Source organism: Orcinus orca, unplaced genomic scaffold (genome assembly GCF_937001465.1).
Source record: "Orcinus orca unplaced genomic scaffold, mOrcOrc1.1 scaffold_302, whole genome shotgun sequence".
Classification (NCBI taxonomy): domain Eukaryota; kingdom Metazoa; phylum Chordata; class Mammalia; order Artiodactyla; family Delphinidae; genus Orcinus; species Orcinus orca.
This window is the reverse complement of record NW_026043844.1, coordinates 18,425-34,084: the sequence shown is the minus strand read 5'-3', so window position 1 is coordinate 34,084 and position 15,660 is coordinate 18,425. Positions and strand designations below refer to the sequence as shown.

The following is a 15,660-nucleotide window of genomic DNA, read 5'->3' as shown; positions in this document are numbered from 1 at the left end:
ACTGGGAGCCACCATTGAGTCGCCACGGCCCCTCAGCCCCGGCAAGGCCACCCTTGCCCCCACACCCCCCGCCGAGCTCAGGACCCCGCCCCTGGTGGCCGGCAGGCCCGGGGAAGCGGCCCCTGCCCTCGATCCCGCTCCCGCACCCGGCCGCGGTGACACGCCAGCGGGGCGGGGTGGGGGTGGGGGGCTTTTGTCGGAGGGAGCTGTGGAGGGACACACCGGCACACAGGTGGCGGCGCCGGGGCTGGGCGCCGGTGGGGGCGGCCAGGTGCAGGTCGAGGGGCTCGCGGGCCGAAAGGACGGCAAGTGGGCCCGCGGCGGAGTCTGGGTCCGGGCCAGCCACCCCGGGAGCGTCTGGGGTGCGGCTGCCTTCCAGGGCCGCCTTCTGGCCGGCCGGGCCGGCGGGGAGGGCCCCCGCCGGCGCGCGCCGTGGTGGGAGGGGCCTGAGGAGGTGGGGCCTGCCGCGGGGCCCGGCGGGGGCGGAGCCGGCGGCCCCCGCCGCGGGCGAGTAAAGGAGAAGGCGGGCGGAGCGGGAGGCAAAAAGCCTACAGCACCCGGTATTCCCAGGCGGTCTCCCATCCAAGTACTAACCAGGCCCGACCCTGCTTAGCTTCCGAGATCAGACGAGATCGGGCGCGTTCAGGGTGGTATGGCCGTAGACGGGGGCGGGGGCCGCGGGCTGCCTCTTGAGGCCCAGTTTCGCTGGCGCTGGCGCCTTAACGCCAGCCTGGCGGCCGGCCCGCCCCGGCAGGGCCCCCTCGCCCGCCCAGGCAGGGGGAACGGAGGTCTCGGGTATCGGGCGGCGGCGGAGGGTTTGGCGACCACCTCCCAGCCCAGGGCGGCCGTGACCCAGCAAACCCTTCGGCGCTTGGCGCCCCGCCCAAGATCCCGCACGTCGCTCACAGGGACGTGGCCCCGGAGGCTTCAGGGCCCGGGGCCCGCGGTCCCTTGGGCATCGGCCCTGCCGGCCCACGCGGCGCTAGGCGCAGCCCGGCCGCAGCCCGGGCCGGCCCTCCTGCCCGACGGCAGCTGGCCCGAAGCCACTGGGAGCCACCATTGAGTCGCCACGGCCCCTCAGCCCCGGCAAGGCCACCCTTGCCCCCACACCCCCCGCCGAGCTCAGGACCCCGCCCCTGGTGGCCGGCAGGCCCGGGGAAGCGGCCCCTGCCCTCGATCCCGCTCCCGCACCCGGCCGCGGTGACACGCCAGCGGGGCGGGGTGGGGGTGGGGGGCTTTTGTCGGAGGGAGCTGTGGAGGGACACACCGGCACACAGGTGGCGGCGCCGGGGCTGGGCGCCGGTGGGGGCGGCCAGGTGCAGGTCGAGGGGCTCGCGGGCCGAAAGGACGGCAAGTGGGCCCGCGGCGGAGTCTGGGTCCGGGCCAGCCACCCCGGGAGCGTCTGGGGTGCGGCTGCCTTCCAGGGCCGCCTTCTGGCCGGCCGGGCCGGCGGGGAGCGCCCCCGCCGGCGCGCGCCGTGGTGGGAGGGGCCTGAGGAGGTGGGGCCTGCCGCGGGGCCCGGCGGGGGCGGAGCCGGCGGCCCCCGCCGCGGGCGAGTAAAGGAGAAGGCGGGCGGAGCGGGAGGCAAAAAGCCTACAGCACCCGGTATTCCCAGGCGGTCTCCCATCCAAGTACTAACCAGGCCCGACCCTGCTTAGCTTCCGAGATCAGACGAGATCGGGCGCGTTCAGGGTGGTATGGCCGTAGACGGGGGCGGGGGCCGCGGGCTGCCTCTTGAGGCCCAGTTTCGCTGGCGCTGGCGCCTTAACGCCAGCCTGGCGGCCGGCCCGCCCCGGCAGGGCCCCCTCGCCCGCCCAGGCAGGGGGAACGGAGGTCTCGGGTATCGGGCGGCGGCGGAGGGTTTGGCGACCACCTCCCAGCCCAGGGCGGCCGTGACCCAGCAAACCCTTCGGCGCTTGGCGCCCCGCCCAAGATCCCGCACGTCGCTCACAGGGACGTGGCCCCGGAGGCTTCAGGGCCCGGGGCCCGCGGTCCCTTGGGCATCGGCCCTGCCGGCCCACGCGGCGCTAGGCGCAGCCCGGCCGCAGCCCGGGCCGGCCCTCCTGCCCGACGGCAGCTGGCCCGAAGCCACTGGGAGCCACCATTGAGTCGCCACGGCCCCTCAGCCCCGGCAAGGCCACCCTTGCCCCCACACCCCCCGCCGAGCTCAGGACCCCGCCCCTGGTGGCCGGCAGGCCCGGGGAAGCGGCCCCTGCCCTCGATCCCGCTCCCGCACCCGGCCGCGGTGACACGCCAGCGGGGCGGGGTGGGGGTGGGGGGCTTTTGTCGGAGGGAGCTGTGGAGGGACACACCGGCACACAGGTGGCGGCGCCGGGGCTGGGCGCCGGTGGGGGCGGCCAGGTGCAGGTCGAGGGGCTCGCGGGCCGAAAGGACGGCAAGTGGGCCCGCGGCGGAGTCTGGGTCCGGGCCAGCCACCCCGGGAGCGTCTGGGGTGCGGCTGCCTTCCAGGGCCGCCTTCTGGCCGGCCGGGCCGGCGGGGAGCGCCCCCGCCGGCGCGCGCCGTGGTGGGAGGGGCCTGAGGAGGTGGGGCCTGCCGCGGGGCCCGGCGGGGGCGGAGCCGGCGGCCCCCGCCGCGGGCGAGTAAAGGAGAAGGCGGGCGGAGCGGGAGGCAAAAAGCCTACAGCACCCGGTATTCCCAGGCGGTCTCCCATCCAAGTACTAACCAGGCCCGACCCTGCTTAGCTTCCGAGATCAGACGAGATCGGGCGCGTTCAGGGTGGTATGGCCGTAGACGGGGGCGGGGGCCGCGGGCTGCCTCTTGAGGCCCAGTTTCGCTGGCGCTGGCGCCTTAACGCCAGCCTGGCGGCCGGCCCGCCCCGGCAGGGCCCCCTCGCCCGCCCAGGCAGGGGGAACGGAGGTCTCGGGTATCGGGCGGCGGCGGAGGGTTTGGCGACCACCTCCCAGCCCAGGGCGGCCGTGACCCAGCAAACCCTTCGGCGCTTGGCGCCCCGCCCAAGATCCCGCACGTCGCTCACAGGGACGTGGCCCCGGAGGCTTCAGGGCCCGGGGCCCGCGGTCCCTTGGGCATCGGCCCTGCCGGCCCACGCGGCGCGAGGCGCAGCCCGGCCGCAGCCCGGGCCGGCCCTCCTGCCCGACAGCAGCTGGCCCGAAGCCACTGGGAGCCACCATTGAGTCGCCACGGCCCCTCAGCCCCGGCAAGGCCACCCTTGCCCCCACACCCCCCGCCGAGCTCAGGACCCCGCCCCTGGTGGCCGGCAGGCCCGGGGAAGCGGCCCCTGCCCTCGATCCCGCTCCCGCACCCGGCCGCGGTGACACGCCAGAGGGGCGGGGTGGGGGTGGGGGGCTTTTGTCGGAGGGAGCTGTGGAGGGACACACCGGCACACAGGTGGCGGCGCCGGGGCTGGGCGCCGGTGGGGGCGGCCAGGTGCAGGTCGAGGGGCTCGCGGGCCGAAAGGACAGCAAGTGGGCCCGCGGCGGAGTCTGGGTCCGGGCCAGCCACCCCGGGAGCGTCTGGGGTGCGGCCGCCTTCCAGGGCCGCCTTCTGGCCGCCTGGCCGGCCGGGCCGGCGGGGAGCGCCCCCGCCGGCGCGCGCCGTGGTGGGAGGGGCCTGAGGAGGTGGGGCCTGCCGCGGGGTCCGGCGGGGGCGGAGCCGGCGGCCCCCGCCGCGGGCGAGTAAAGGAGAAGGCGGGCGGAGCGGGAGGCAAAAAGCCTACAGCACCCGGTATTCCCAGGCGGTCTCCCATCCAAGTACTAACCAGGCCCGACCCTGCTTAGCTTCCGAGATCAGACGAGATCGGGCGCGTTCAGGGTGGTATGGCCGTAGACGGGGGCGGGGGCCGCGGGCTGCCTCTTGAGGCCCAGTTTCGCTGGCGCTGGCGCCTTAACGCCAGCCTGGCGGCCGGCCCGCCCCGGCAGGGCCCCCTCGCCCGCCCAGGCAGGGGGAACGGAGGTCTCGGGTATCGGGCGGCGGCGGAGGGTTTGGCGACCACCTCCCAGCCCAGGGCGGCCGTGACCCAGCAAACCCTTCGGCGCTTGGCGCCCCGCCCAAGATCCCGCACGTCGCTCACAGGGACGTGGCCCCGGAGGCTTCAGGGCCCGGGGCCCGCGGTCCCTTGGGCATCGGCCCTGCCGGCCCACGCGGCGCTAGGCGCAGCCCGGCCGCAGCCCGGGCCGGCCCTCCTGCCCGACGGCAGCTGGCCCGAAGCCACTGGGAGCCACCATTGAGTCGCCACGGCCCCTCAGCCCCGGCAAGGCCACCCTTGCCCCCACACCCCCCGCCGAGCTCAGGACCCCGCCCCTGGTGGCCGGCAGGCCCGGGGAAGCGGCCCCTGCCCTCGATCCCGCTCCCGCACCCGGCCGCGGTGACACGCCAGCGGGGCGGGGTGGGGGTGGGGGGCTTTTGTCGGAGGGAGCTGTGGAGGGACACACCGGCACACAGGTGGCGGCGCCGGGGCTGGGCGCCGGTGGGGGCGGCCAGGTGCAGGTCGAGGGGCTCGCGGGCCGAAAGGACGGCAAGTGGGCCCGCGGCGGAGTCTGGGTCCGGGCCAGCCACCCCGGGAGCGTCTGGGGTGCGGCTGCCTTCCAGGGCCGCCTTCTGGCCGGCCGGGCCGGCGGGGAGCGCCCCCGCCGGCGCGCGCCGTGGTGGGAGGGGCCTGAGGAGGTGGGGCCTGCCGCGGGGCCCGGCGGGGGCGGAGCCGGCGGCCCCCGCCGCGGGCGAGTAAAGGAGAAGGCGGGCGGAGCGGGAGGCAAAAAGCCTACAGCACCCGGTATTCCCAGGCGGTCTCCCATCCAAGTACTAACCAGGCCCGACCCTGCTTAGCTTCCGAGATCAGACGAGATCGGGCGCGTTCAGGGTGGTATGGCCGTAGACGGGGGCGGGGGCCGCGGGCTGCCTCTTGAGGCCCAGTTTCGCTGGCGCTGGCGCCTTAACGCCAGCCTGGCGGCCGGCCCGCCCCGGCAGGGCCCCCTCGCCCGCCCAGGCAGGGGGAACGGAGGTCTCGGGTATCGGGCGGCGGCGGAGGGTTTGGCGACCACCTCCCAGCCCAGGGCGGCCGTGACCCAGCAAACCCTTCGGCGCTTGGCGCCCCGCCCAAGATCCCGCACGTCGCTCACAGGGACGTGGCCCCGGAGGCTTCAGGGCCCGGGGCCCGCGGTCCCTTGGGCATCGGCCCTGCCGGCCCACGCGGCGCTAGGCGCAGCCCGGCCGCAGCCCGGGCCGGCCCTCCTGCCCGACGGCAGCTGGCCCGAAGCCACTGGGAGCCACCATTGAGTCGCCACGGCCCCTCAGCCCCGGCAAGGCCACCCTTGCCCCCACACCCCCCGCCGAGCTCAGGACCCCGCCCCTGGTGGCCGGCAGGCCCGGGGAAGCGGCCCCTGCCCTCGATCCCGCTCCCGCACCCGGCCGCGGTGACACGCCAGCGGGGCGGGGTGGGGGTGGGGGGCTTTTGTCGGAGGGAGCTGTGGAGGGACACACCGGCACACAGGTGGCGGCGCCGGGGCTGGGCGCCGGTGGGGGCGGCCAGGTGCAGGTCGAGGGGCTCGCGGGCCGAAAGGACGGCAAGTGGGCCCGCGGCGGAGTCTGGGTCCGGGCCAGCCACCCCGGGAGCGTCTGGGGTGCGGCTGCCTTCCAGGGCCGCCTTCTGGCCGGCCGGGCCGGCGGGGAGGGCCCCCGCCGGCGCGCGCCGTGGTGGGAGGGGCCTGAGGAGGTGGGGCCTGCCGCGGGGCCCGGCGGGGGCGGAGCCGGCGGCCCCCGCCGCGGGCGAGTAAAGGAGAAGGCGGGCGGAGCGGGAGGCAAAAAGCCTACAGCACCCGGTATTCCCAGGCGGTCTCCCATCCAAGTACTAACCAGGCCCGACCCTGCTTAGCTTCCGAGATCAGACGAGATCGGGCGCGTTCAGGGTGGTATGGCCGTAGACGGGGGCGGGGGCCGCGGGCTGCCTCTTGAGGCCCAGTTTCGCTGGCGCTGGCGCCTTAACGCCAGCCTGGCGGCCGGCCCGCCCCGGCAGGGCCCCCTCGCCCGCCCAGGCAGGGGGAACGGAGGTCTCGGGTATCGGGCGGCGGCGGAGGGTTTGGCGACCACCTCCCAGCCCAGGGCGGCCGTGACCCAGCAAACCCTTCGGCGCTTGGCGCCCCGCCCAAGATCCCGCACGTCGCTCACAGGGACGTGGCCCCGGAGGCTTCAGGGCCCGGGGCCCGCGGTCCCTTGGGCATCGGCCCTGCCGGCCCACGCGGCGCTAGGCGCAGCCCGGCCGCAGCCCGGGCCGGCCCTCCTGCCCGACGGCAGCTGGCCCGAAGCCACTGGGAGCCACCATTGAGTCGCCACGGCCCCTCAGCCCCGGCAAGGCCACCCTTGCCCCCACACCCCCCGCCGAGCTCAGGACCCCGCCCCTGGTGGCCGGCAGGCCCGGGGAAGCGGCCCCTGCCCTCGATCCCGCTCCCGCACCCGGCCGCGGTGACACGCCAGCGGGGCGGGGTGGGGGTGGGGGGCTTTTGTCGGAGGGAGCTGTGGAGGGACACACCGGCACACAGGTGGCGGCGCCGGGGCTGGGCGCCGGTGGGGGCGGCCAGGTGCAGGTCGAGGGGCTCGCGGGCCGAAAGGACGGCAAGTGGGCCCGCGGCGGAGTCTGGGTCCGGGCCAGCCACCCCGGGAGCGTCTGGGGTGCGGCTGCCTTCCAGGGCCGCCTTCTGGCCGGCCGGGCCGGCGGGGAGCGCCCCCGCCGGCGCGCGCCGTGGTGGGAGGGGCCTGAGGAGGTGGGGCCTGCCGCGGGGCCCGGCGGGGGCGGAGCCGGCGGCCCCCGCCGCGGGCGAGTAAAGGAGAAGGCGGGCGGAGCGGGAGGCAAAAAGCCTACAGCACCCGGTATTCCCAGGCGGTCTCCCATCCAAGTACTAACCAGGCCCGACCCTGCTTAGCTTCCGAGATCAGACGAGATCGGGCGCGTTCAGGGTGGTATGGCCGTAGACGGGGGCGGGGGCCGCGGGCTGCCTCTTGAGGCCCAGTTTCGCTGGCGCTGGCGCCTTAACGCCAGCCTGGCGGCCGGCCCGCCCCGGCAGGGCCCCCTCGCCCGCCCAGGCAGGGGGAACGGAGGTCTCGGGTATCGGGCGGCGGCGGAGGGTTTGGCGACCACCTCCCAGCCCAGGGCGGCCGTGACCCAGCAAACCCTTCGGCGCTTGGCGCCCCGCCCAAGATCCCGCACGTCGCTCACAGGGACGTGGCCCCGGAGGCTTCAGGGCCCGGGGCCCGCGGTCCCTTGGGCATCGGCCCTGCCGGCCCACGCGGCGCTAGGCGCAGCCCGGCCGCAGCCCGGGCCGGCCCTCCTGCCCGACGGCAGCTGGCCCGAAGCCACTGGGAGCCACCATTGAGTCGCCACGGCCCCTCAGCCCCGGCAAGGCCACCCTTGCCCCCACACCCCCCGCCGAGCTCAGGACCCCGCCCCTGGTGGCCGGCAGGCCCGGGGAAGCGGCCCCTGCCCTCGATCCCGCTCCCGCACCCGGCCGCGGTGACACGCCAGCGGGGCGGGGTGGGGGTGGGGGGCTTTTGTCGGAGGGAGCTGTGGAGGGACACACCGGCACACAGGTGGCGGCGCCGGGGCTGGGCGCCGGTGGGGGCGGCCAGGTGCAGGTCGAGGGGCTCGCGGGCCGAAAGGACGGCAAGTGGGCCCGCGGCGGAGTCTGGGTCCGGGCCAGCCACCCCGGGAGCGTCTGGGGTGCGGCTGCCTTCCAGGGCCGCCTTCTGGCCGGCCGGGCCGGCGGGGAGCGCCCCCGCCGGCGCGCGCCGTGGTGGGAGGGGCCTGAGGAGGTGGGGCCTGCCGCGGGGCCCGGCGGGGGCGGAGCCGGCGGCCCCCGCCGCGGGCGAGTAAAGGAGAAGGCGGGCGGAGCGGGAGGCAAAAAGCCTACAGCACCCGGTATTCCCAGGCGGTCTCCCATCCAAGTACTAACCAGGCCCGACCCTGCTTAGCTTCCGAGATCAGACGAGATCGGGCGCGTTCAGGGTGGTATGGCCGTAGACGGGGGCGGGGGCCGCGGGCTGCCTCTTGAGGCCCAGTTTCGCTGGCGCTGGCGCCTTAACGCCAGCCTGGCGGCCGGCCCGCCCCGGCAGGGCCCCCTCGCCCGCCCAGGCAGGGGGAACGGAGGTCTCGGGTATCGGGCGGCGGCGGAGGGTTTGGCGACCACCTCCCAGCCCAGGGCGGCCGTGACCCAGCAAACCCTTCGGCGCTTGGCGCCCCGCCCAAGATCCCGCACGTCGCTCACAGGGACGTGGCCCCGGAGGCTTCAGGGCCCGGGGCCCGCGGTCCCTTGGGCATCGGCCCTGCCGGCCCACGCGGCGCGAGGCGCAGCCCGGCCGCAGCCCGGGCCGGCCCTCCTGCCCGACAGCAGCTGGCCCGAAGCCACTGGGAGCCACCATTGAGTCGCCACGGCCCCTCAGCCCCGGCAAGGCCACCCTTGCCCCCACACCCCCCGCCGAGCTCAGGACCCCGCCCCTGGTGGCCGGCAGGCCCGGGGAAGCGGCCCCTGCCCTCGATCCCGCTCCCGCACCCGGCCGCGGTGACACGCCAGAGGGGCGGGGTGGGGGTGGGGGGCTTTTGTCGGAGGGAGCTGTGGAGGGACACACCGGCACACAGGTGGCGGCGCCGGGGCTGGGCGCCGGTGGGGGCGGCCAGGTGCAGGTCGAGGGGCTCGCGGGCCGAAAGGACAGCAAGTGGGCCCGCGGCGGAGTCTGGGTCCGGGCCAGCCACCCCGGGAGCGTCTGGGGTGCGGCCGCCTTCCAGGGCCGCCTTCTGGCCGCCTGGCCGGCCGGGCCGGCGGGGAGCGCCCCCGCCGGCGCGCGCCGTGGTGGGAGGGGCCTGAGGAGGTGGGGCCTGCCGCGGGGTCCGGCGGGGGCGGAGCCGGCGGCCCCCGCCGCGGGCGAGTAAAGGAGAAGGCGGGCGGAGCGGGAGGCAAAAAGCCTACAGCACCCGGTATTCCCAGGCGGTCTCCCATCCAAGTACTAACCAGGCCCGACCCTGCTTAGCTTCCGAGATCAGACGAGATCGGGCGCGTTCAGGGTGGTATGGCCGTAGACGGGGGCGGGGGCCGCGGGCTGCCTCTTGAGGCCCAGTTTCGCTGGCGCTGGCGCCTTAACGCCAGCCTGGCGGCCGGCCCGCCCCGGCAGGGCCCCCTCGCCCGCCCAGGCAGGGGGAACGGAGGTCTCGGGTATCGGGCGGCGGCGGAGGGTTTGGCGACCACCTCCCAGCCCAGGGCGGCCGTGACCCAGCAAACCCTTCGGCGCTTGGCGCCCCGCCCAAGATCCCGCACGTCGCTCACAGGGACGTGGCCCCGGAGGCTTCAGGGCCCGGGGCCCGCGGTCCCTTGGGCATCGGCCCTGCCGGCCCACGCGGCGCTAGGCGCAGCCCGGCCGCAGCCCGGGCCGGCCCTCCTGCCCGACGGCAGCTGGCCCGAAGCCACTGGGAGCCACCATTGAGTCGCCACGGCCCCTCAGCCCCGGCAAGGCCACCCTTGCCCCCACACCCCCCGCCGAGCTCAGGACCCCGCCCCTGGTGGCCGGCAGGCCCGGGGAAGCGGCCCCTGCCCTCGATCCCGCTCCCGCACCCGGCCGCGGTGACACGCCAGCGGGGCGGGGTGGGGGTGGGGGGCTTTTGTCGGAGGGAGCTGTGGAGGGACACACCGGCACACAGGTGGCGGCGCCGGGGCTGGGCGCCGGTGGGGGCGGCCAGGTGCAGGTCGAGGGGCTCGCGGGCCGAAAGGACGGCAAGTGGGCCCGCGGCGGAGTCTGGGTCCGGGCCAGCCACCCCGGGAGCGTCTGGGGTGCGGCTGCCTTCCAGGGCCGCCTTCTGGCCGGCCGGGCCGGCGGGGAGCGCCCCCGCCGGCGCGCGCCGTGGTGGGAGGGGCCTGAGGAGGTGGGGCCTGCCGCGGGGCCCGGCGGGGGCGGAGCCGGCGGCCCCCGCCGCGGGCGAGTAAAGGAGAAGGCGGGCGGAGCGGGAGGCAAAAAGCCTACAGCACCCGGTATTCCCAGGCGGTCTCCCATCCAAGTACTAACCAGGCCCGACCCTGCTTAGCTTCCGAGATCAGACGAGATCGGGCGCGTTCAGGGTGGTATGGCCGTAGACGGGGGCGGGGGCCGCGGGCTGCCTCTTGAGGCCCAGTTTCGCTGGCGCTGGCGCCTTAACGCCAGCCTGGCGGCCGGCCCGCCCCGGCAGGGCCCCCTCGCCCGCCCAGGCAGGGGGAACGGAGGTCTCGGGTATCGGGCGGCGGCGGAGGGTTTGGCGACCACCTCCCAGCCCAGGGCGGCCGTGACCCAGCAAACCCTTCGGCGCTTGGCGCCCCGCCCAAGATCCCGCACGTCGCTCACAGGGACGTGGCCCCGGAGGCTTCAGGGCCCGGGGCCCGCGGTCCCTTGGGCATCGGCCCTGCCGGCCCACGCGGCGCTAGGCGCAGCCCGGCCGCAGCCCGGGCCGGCCCTCCTGCCCGACGGCAGCTGGCCCGAAGCCACTGGGAGCCACCATTGAGTCGCCACGGCCCCTCAGCCCCGGCAAGGCCACCCTTGCCCCCACACCCCCCGCCGAGCTCAGGACCCCGCCCCTGGTGGCCGGCAGGCCCGGGGAAGCGGCCCCTGCCCTCGATCCCGCTCCCGCACCCGGCCGCGGTGACACGCCAGCGGGGCGGGGTGGGGGTGGGGGGCTTTTGTCGGAGGGAGCTGTGGAGGGACACACCGGCACACAGGTGGCGGCGCCGGGGCTGGGCGCCGGTGGGGGCGGCCAGGTGCAGGTCGAGGGGCTCGCGGGCCGAAAGGACGGCAAGTGGGCCCGCGGCGGAGTCTGGGTCCGGGCCAGCCACCCCGGGAGCGTCTGGGGTGCGGCTGCCTTCCAGGGCCGCCTTCTGGCCGGCCGGGCCGGCGGGGAGGGCCCCCGCCGGCGCGCGCCGTGGTGGGAGGGGCCTGAGGAGGTGGGGCCTGCCGCGGGGCCCGGCGGGGGCGGAGCCGGCGGCCCCCGCCGCGGGCGAGTAAAGGAGAAGGCGGGCGGAGCGGGAGGCAAAAAGCCTACAGCACCCGGTATTCCCAGGCGGTCTCCCATCCAAGTACTAACCAGGCCCGACCCTGCTTAGCTTCCGAGATCAGACGAGATCGGGCGCGTTCAGGGTGGTATGGCCGTAGACGGGGGCGGGGGCCGCGGGCTGCCTCTTGAGGCCCAGTTTCGCTGGCGCTGGCGCCTTAACGCCAGCCTGGCGGCCGGCCCGCCCCGGCAGGGCCCCCTCGCCCGCCCAGGCAGGGGGAACGGAGGTCTCGGGTATCGGGCGGCGGCGGAGGGTTTGGCGACCACCTCCCAGCCCAGGGCGGCCGTGACCCAGCAAACCCTTCGGCGCTTGGCGCCCCGCCCAAGATCCCGCACGTCGCTCACAGGGACGTGGCCCCGGAGGCTTCAGGGCCCGGGGCCCGCGGTCCCTTGGGCATCGGCCCTGCCGGCCCACGCGGCGCTAGGCGCAGCCCGGCCGCAGCCCGGGCCGGCCCTCCTGCCCGACGGCAGCTGGCCCGAAGCCACTGGGAGCCACCATTGAGTCGCCACGGCCCCTCAGCCCCGGCAAGGCCACCCTTGCCCCCACACCCCCCGCCGAGCTCAGGACCCCGCCCCTGGTGGCCGGCAGGCCCGGGGAAGCGGCCCCTGCCCTCGATCCCGCTCCCGCACCCGGCCGCGGTGACACGCCAGCGGGGCGGGGTGGGGGTGGGGGGCTTTTGTCGGAGGGAGCTGTGGAGGGACACACCGGCACACAGGTGGCGGCGCCGGGGCTGGGCGCCGGTGGGGGCGGCCAGGTGCAGGTCGAGGGGCTCGCGGGCCGAAAGGACGGCAAGTGGGCCCGCGGCGGAGTCTGGGTCCGGGCCAGCCACCCCGGGAGCGTCTGGGGTGCGGCTGCCTTCCAGGGCCGCCTTCTGGCCGGCCGGGCCGGCGGGGAGGGCCCCCGCCGGCGCGCGCCGTGGTGGGAGGGGCCTGAGGAGGTGGGGCCTGCCGCGGGGCCCGGCGGGGGCGGAGCCGGCGGCCCCCGCCGCGGGCGAGTAAAGGAGAAGGCGGGCGGAGCGGGAGGCAAAAAGCCTACAGCACCCGGTATTCCCAGGCGGTCTCCCATCCAAGTACTAACCAGGCCCGACCCTGCTTAGCTTCCGAGATCAGACGAGATCGGGCGCGTTCAGGGTGGTATGGCCGTAGACGGGGGCGGGGGCCGCGGGCTGCCTCTTGAGGCCCAGTTTCGCTGGCGCTGGCGCCTTAACGCCAGCCTGGCGGCCGGCCCGCCCCGGCAGGGCCCCCTCGCCCGCCCAGGCAGGGGGAACGGAGGTCTCGGGTATCGGGCGGCGGCGGAGGGTTTGGCGACCACCTCCCAGCCCAGGGCGGCCGTGACCCAGCAAACCCTTCGGCGCTTGGCGCCCCGCCCAAGATCCCGCACGTCGCTCACAGGGACGTGGCCCCGGAGGCTTCAGGGCCCGGGGCCCGCGGTCCCTTGGGCATCGGCCCTGCCGGCCCACGCGGCGCTAGGCGCAGCCCGGCCGCAGCCCGGGCCGGCCCTCCTGCCCGACGGCAGCTGGCCCGAAGCCACTGGGAGCCACCATTGAGTCGCCACGGCCCCTCAGCCCCGGCAAGGCCACCCTTGCCCCCACACCCCCCGCCGAGCTCAGGACCCCGCCCCTGGTGGCCGGCAGGCCCGGGGAAGCGGCCCCTGCCCTCGATCCCGCTCCCGCACCCGGCCGCGGTGACACGCCAGCGGGGCGGGGTGGGGGTGGGGGGCTTTTGTCGGAGGGAGCTGTGGAGGGACACACCGGCACACAGGTGGCGGCGCCGGGGCTGGGCGCCGGTGGGGGCGGCCAGGTGCAGGTCGAGGGGCTCGCGGGCCGAAAGGACGGCAAGTGGGCCCGCGGCGGAGTCTGGGTCCGGGCCAGCCACCCCGGGAGCGTCTGGGGTGCGGCTGCCTTCCAGGGCCGCCTTCTGGCCGGCCGGGCCGGCGGGGAGGGCCCCCGCCGGCGCGCGCCGTGGTGGGAGGGGCCTGAGGAGGTGGGGCCTGCCGCGGGGCCCGGCGGGGGCGGAGCCGGCGGCCCCCGCCGCGGGCGAGTAAAGGAGAAGGCGGGCGGAGCGGGAGGCAAAAAGCCTACAGCACCCGGTATTCCCAGGCGGTCTCCCATCCAAGTACTAACCAGGCCCGACCCTGCTTAGCTTCCGAGATCAGACGAGATCGGGCGCGTTCAGGGTGGTATGGCCGTAGACGGGGGCGGGGGCCGCGGGCTGCCTCTTGAGGCCCAGTTTCGCTGGCGCTGGCGCCTTAACGCCAGCCTGGCGGCCGGCCCGCCCCGGCAGGGCCCCCTCGCCCGCCCAGGCAGGGGGAACGGAGGTCTCGGGTATCGGGCGGCGGCGGAGGGTTTGGCGACCACCTCCCAGCCCAGGGCGGCCGTGACCCAGCAAACCCTTCGGCGCTTGGCGCCCCGCCCAAGATCCCGCACGTCGCTCACAGGGACGTGGCCCCGGAGGCTTCAGGGCCCGGGGCCCGCGGTCCCTTGGGCATCGGCCCTGCCGGCCCACGCGGCGCTAGGCGCAGCCCGGCCGCAGCCCGGGCCGGCCCTCCTGCCCGACGGCAGCTGGCCCGAAGCCACTGGGAGCCACCATTGAGTCGCCACGGCCCCTCAGCCCCGGCAAGGCCACCCTTGCCCCCACACCCCCCGCCGAGCTCAGGACCCCGCCCCTGGTGGCCGGCAGGCCCGGGGAAGCGGCCCCTGCCCTCGATCCCGCTCCCGCACCCGGCCGCGGTGACACGCCAGCGGGGCGGGGTGGGGGTGGGGGGCTTTTGTCGGAGGGAGCTGTGGAGGGACACACCGGCACACAGGTGGCGGCGCCGGGGCTGGGCGCCGGTGGGGGCGGCCAGGTGCAGGTCGAGGGGCTCGCGGGCCGAAAGGACGGCAAGTGGGCCCGCGGCGGAGTCTGGGTCCGGGCCAGCCACCCCGGGAGCGTCTGGGGTGCGGCTGCCTTCCAGGGCCGCCTTCTGGCCGGCCGGGCCGGCGGGGAGCGCCCCCGCCGGCGCGCGCCGTGGTGGGAGGGGCCTGAGGAGGTGGGGCCTGCCGCGGGGCCCGGCGGGGGCGGAGCCGGCGGCCCCCGCCGCGGGCGAGTAAAGGAGAAGGCGGGCGGAGCGGGAGGCAAAAAGCCTACAGCACCCGGTATTCCCAGGCGGTCTCCCATCCAAGTACTAACCAGGCCCGACCCTGCTTAGCTTCCGAGATCAGACGAGATCGGGCGCGTTCAGGGTGGTATGGCCGTAGACGGGGGCGGGGGCCGCGGGCTGCCTCTTGAGGCCCAGTTTCGCTGGCGCTGGCGCCTTAACGCCAGCCTGGCGGCCGGCCCGCCCCGGCAGGGCCCCCTCGCCCGCCCAGGCAGGGGGAACGGAGGTCTCGGGTATCGGGCGGCGGCGGAGGGTTTGGCGACCACCTCCCAGCCCAGGGCGGCCGTGACCCAGCAAACCCTTCGGCGCTTGGCGCCCCGCCCAAGATCCCGCACGTCGCTCACAGGGACGTGGCCCCGGAGGCTTCAGGGCCCGGGGCCCGCGGTCCCTTGGGCATCGGCCCTGCCGGCCCACGCGGCGCTAGGCGCAGCCCGGCCGCAGCCCGGGCCGGCCCTCCTGCCCGACGGCAGCTGGCCCGAAGCCACTGGGAGCCACCATTGAGTCGCCACGGCCCCTCAGCCCCGGCAAGGCCACCCTTGCCCCCACACCCCCCGCCGAGCTCAGGACCCCGCCCCTGGTGGCCGGCAGGCCCGGGGAAGCGGCCCCTGCCCTCGATCCCGCTCCCGCACCCGGCCGCGGTGACACGCCAGCGGGGCGGGGTGGGGGTGGGGGGCTTTTGTCGGAGGGAGCTGTGGAGGGACACACCGGCACACAGGTGGCGGCGCCGGGGCTGGGCGCCGGTGGGGGCGGCCAGGTGCAGGTCGAGGGGCTCGCGGGCCGAAAGGACGGCAAGTGGGCCCGCGGCGGAGTCTGGGTCCGGGCCAGCCACCCCGGGAGCGTCTGGGGTGCGGCTTCCTTCCAGGGCCGCCTTCTGGCCGGCCGGGCCGGCGGGGAGCGCCCCCGCCGGCGCGCGCCGTGGTGGGAGGGGCCTGAGGAGGTGGGGCCTGCCGCGGGGCCCGGCGGGGGCGGAGCCGGCGGCCCCCGCCGCGGGCGAGTAAAGGAGAAGGCGGGCGGAGCGGGAGGCAAAAAGCCTACAGCACCCGGTATTCCCAGGCGGTCTCCCATCCAAGTACTAACCAGGCCCGACCCTGCTTAGCTTCCGAGATCAGACGAGATCGGGCGCGTTCAGGGTGGTATGGCCGTAGACGGGGGCGGGGGCCGCGGGCTGCCTCTTGAGGCCCAGTTTCGCTGGCGCTGGCGCCTTAACGCCAGCCTGGCGGCCGGCCCGCCCCGGCAGGGCCCCCTCGCCCGCCCAGGCAGGGGGAACGGAGGTCTCGGGTATCGGGCGGCGGCGGAGGGTTTGGCGACCACCTCCCAGCCCAGGGCGGCCGTGACCCAGCAAACCCTTCGGCGCTTGGCGCCCCGCCCAAGATCCCGCACGTCGCTCACAGGGACGTGGCCCCGGAGGCTTCAGGGCCCGGGGCCCGCGGTCCCTTGGGCATCGGCCCTGCCGGCCCACGCGGCGCGAGGCGCAGCCCGGCCGCAGCCCGGGCCGGC

The 15,660-nt window shown here is 76.9% G+C and overlaps 15 non-coding genes across 15 annotated transcripts; all 15 read right to left on the bottom strand.

The window, feature by feature from the left end:
* Positions 1 to 545: 545 nt before the first annotated feature.
* On the bottom strand, positions 546 to 664 carry LOC125963324 (5S ribosomal RNA). Its single transcript, XR_007475149.1, has one exon. It is a non-coding gene; the product is annotated as a 5S ribosomal RNA (ribosomal RNA).
* A 926-nt stretch (positions 665 to 1,590) lies between these two features.
* On the bottom strand, positions 1,591 to 1,709 carry LOC125963323 (5S ribosomal RNA). Its single transcript, XR_007475148.1, has one exon. It is a non-coding gene; the product is annotated as a 5S ribosomal RNA (ribosomal RNA).
* Positions 1,710 to 2,635: 926 nt separating this feature from the next.
* LOC125963322 (5S ribosomal RNA) lies at positions 2,636 to 2,754 on the bottom strand. The gene has a single exon (XR_007475147.1). It is a non-coding gene; the product is annotated as a 5S ribosomal RNA (ribosomal RNA).
* Positions 2,755 to 3,688: 934 nt separating this feature from the next.
* Positions 3,689 to 3,807, bottom strand: LOC125963321 (5S ribosomal RNA). Its single transcript, XR_007475146.1, has one exon. It is a non-coding gene; the product is annotated as a 5S ribosomal RNA (ribosomal RNA).
* Positions 3,808 to 4,733: 926 nt separating this feature from the next.
* Positions 4,734 to 4,852, bottom strand: LOC125963320 (5S ribosomal RNA). Its single transcript, XR_007475145.1, has one exon. It is a non-coding gene; the product is annotated as a 5S ribosomal RNA (ribosomal RNA).
* A 926-nt stretch (positions 4,853 to 5,778) lies between these two features.
* On the bottom strand, positions 5,779 to 5,897 carry LOC125963319 (5S ribosomal RNA). Its single transcript, XR_007475144.1, has one exon. It is a non-coding gene; the product is annotated as a 5S ribosomal RNA (ribosomal RNA).
* Positions 5,898 to 6,823: 926 nt separating this feature from the next.
* LOC125963317 (5S ribosomal RNA) lies at positions 6,824 to 6,942 on the bottom strand. Its single transcript, XR_007475142.1, has one exon. It is a non-coding gene; the product is annotated as a 5S ribosomal RNA (ribosomal RNA).
* A 926-nt stretch (positions 6,943 to 7,868) lies between these two features.
* LOC125963316 (5S ribosomal RNA) lies at positions 7,869 to 7,987 on the bottom strand. The gene has a single exon (XR_007475141.1). It is a non-coding gene; the product is annotated as a 5S ribosomal RNA (ribosomal RNA).
* A 934-nt stretch (positions 7,988 to 8,921) lies between these two features.
* Positions 8,922 to 9,040, bottom strand: LOC125963315 (5S ribosomal RNA). Its single transcript, XR_007475140.1, has one exon. It is a non-coding gene; the product is annotated as a 5S ribosomal RNA (ribosomal RNA).
* A 926-nt stretch (positions 9,041 to 9,966) lies between these two features.
* LOC125963314 (5S ribosomal RNA) lies at positions 9,967 to 10,085 on the bottom strand. The gene has a single exon (XR_007475139.1). It is a non-coding gene; the product is annotated as a 5S ribosomal RNA (ribosomal RNA).
* A 926-nt stretch (positions 10,086 to 11,011) lies between these two features.
* Positions 11,012 to 11,130, bottom strand: LOC125963313 (5S ribosomal RNA). The gene has a single exon (XR_007475138.1). It is a non-coding gene; the product is annotated as a 5S ribosomal RNA (ribosomal RNA).
* Positions 11,131 to 12,056: 926 nt separating this feature from the next.
* Positions 12,057 to 12,175, bottom strand: LOC125963312 (5S ribosomal RNA). Its single transcript, XR_007475137.1, has one exon. It is a non-coding gene; the product is annotated as a 5S ribosomal RNA (ribosomal RNA).
* A 926-nt stretch (positions 12,176 to 13,101) lies between these two features.
* Positions 13,102 to 13,220, bottom strand: LOC125963311 (5S ribosomal RNA). Its single transcript, XR_007475136.1, has one exon. It is a non-coding gene; the product is annotated as a 5S ribosomal RNA (ribosomal RNA).
* Positions 13,221 to 14,146: 926 nt separating this feature from the next.
* Positions 14,147 to 14,265, bottom strand: LOC125963310 (5S ribosomal RNA). The gene has a single exon (XR_007475135.1). It is a non-coding gene; the product is annotated as a 5S ribosomal RNA (ribosomal RNA).
* A 926-nt stretch (positions 14,266 to 15,191) lies between these two features.
* Positions 15,192 to 15,310, bottom strand: LOC125963309 (5S ribosomal RNA). Its single transcript, XR_007475134.1, has one exon. It is a non-coding gene; the product is annotated as a 5S ribosomal RNA (ribosomal RNA).
* Positions 15,311 to 15,660: the final 350 nt, after the last annotated feature.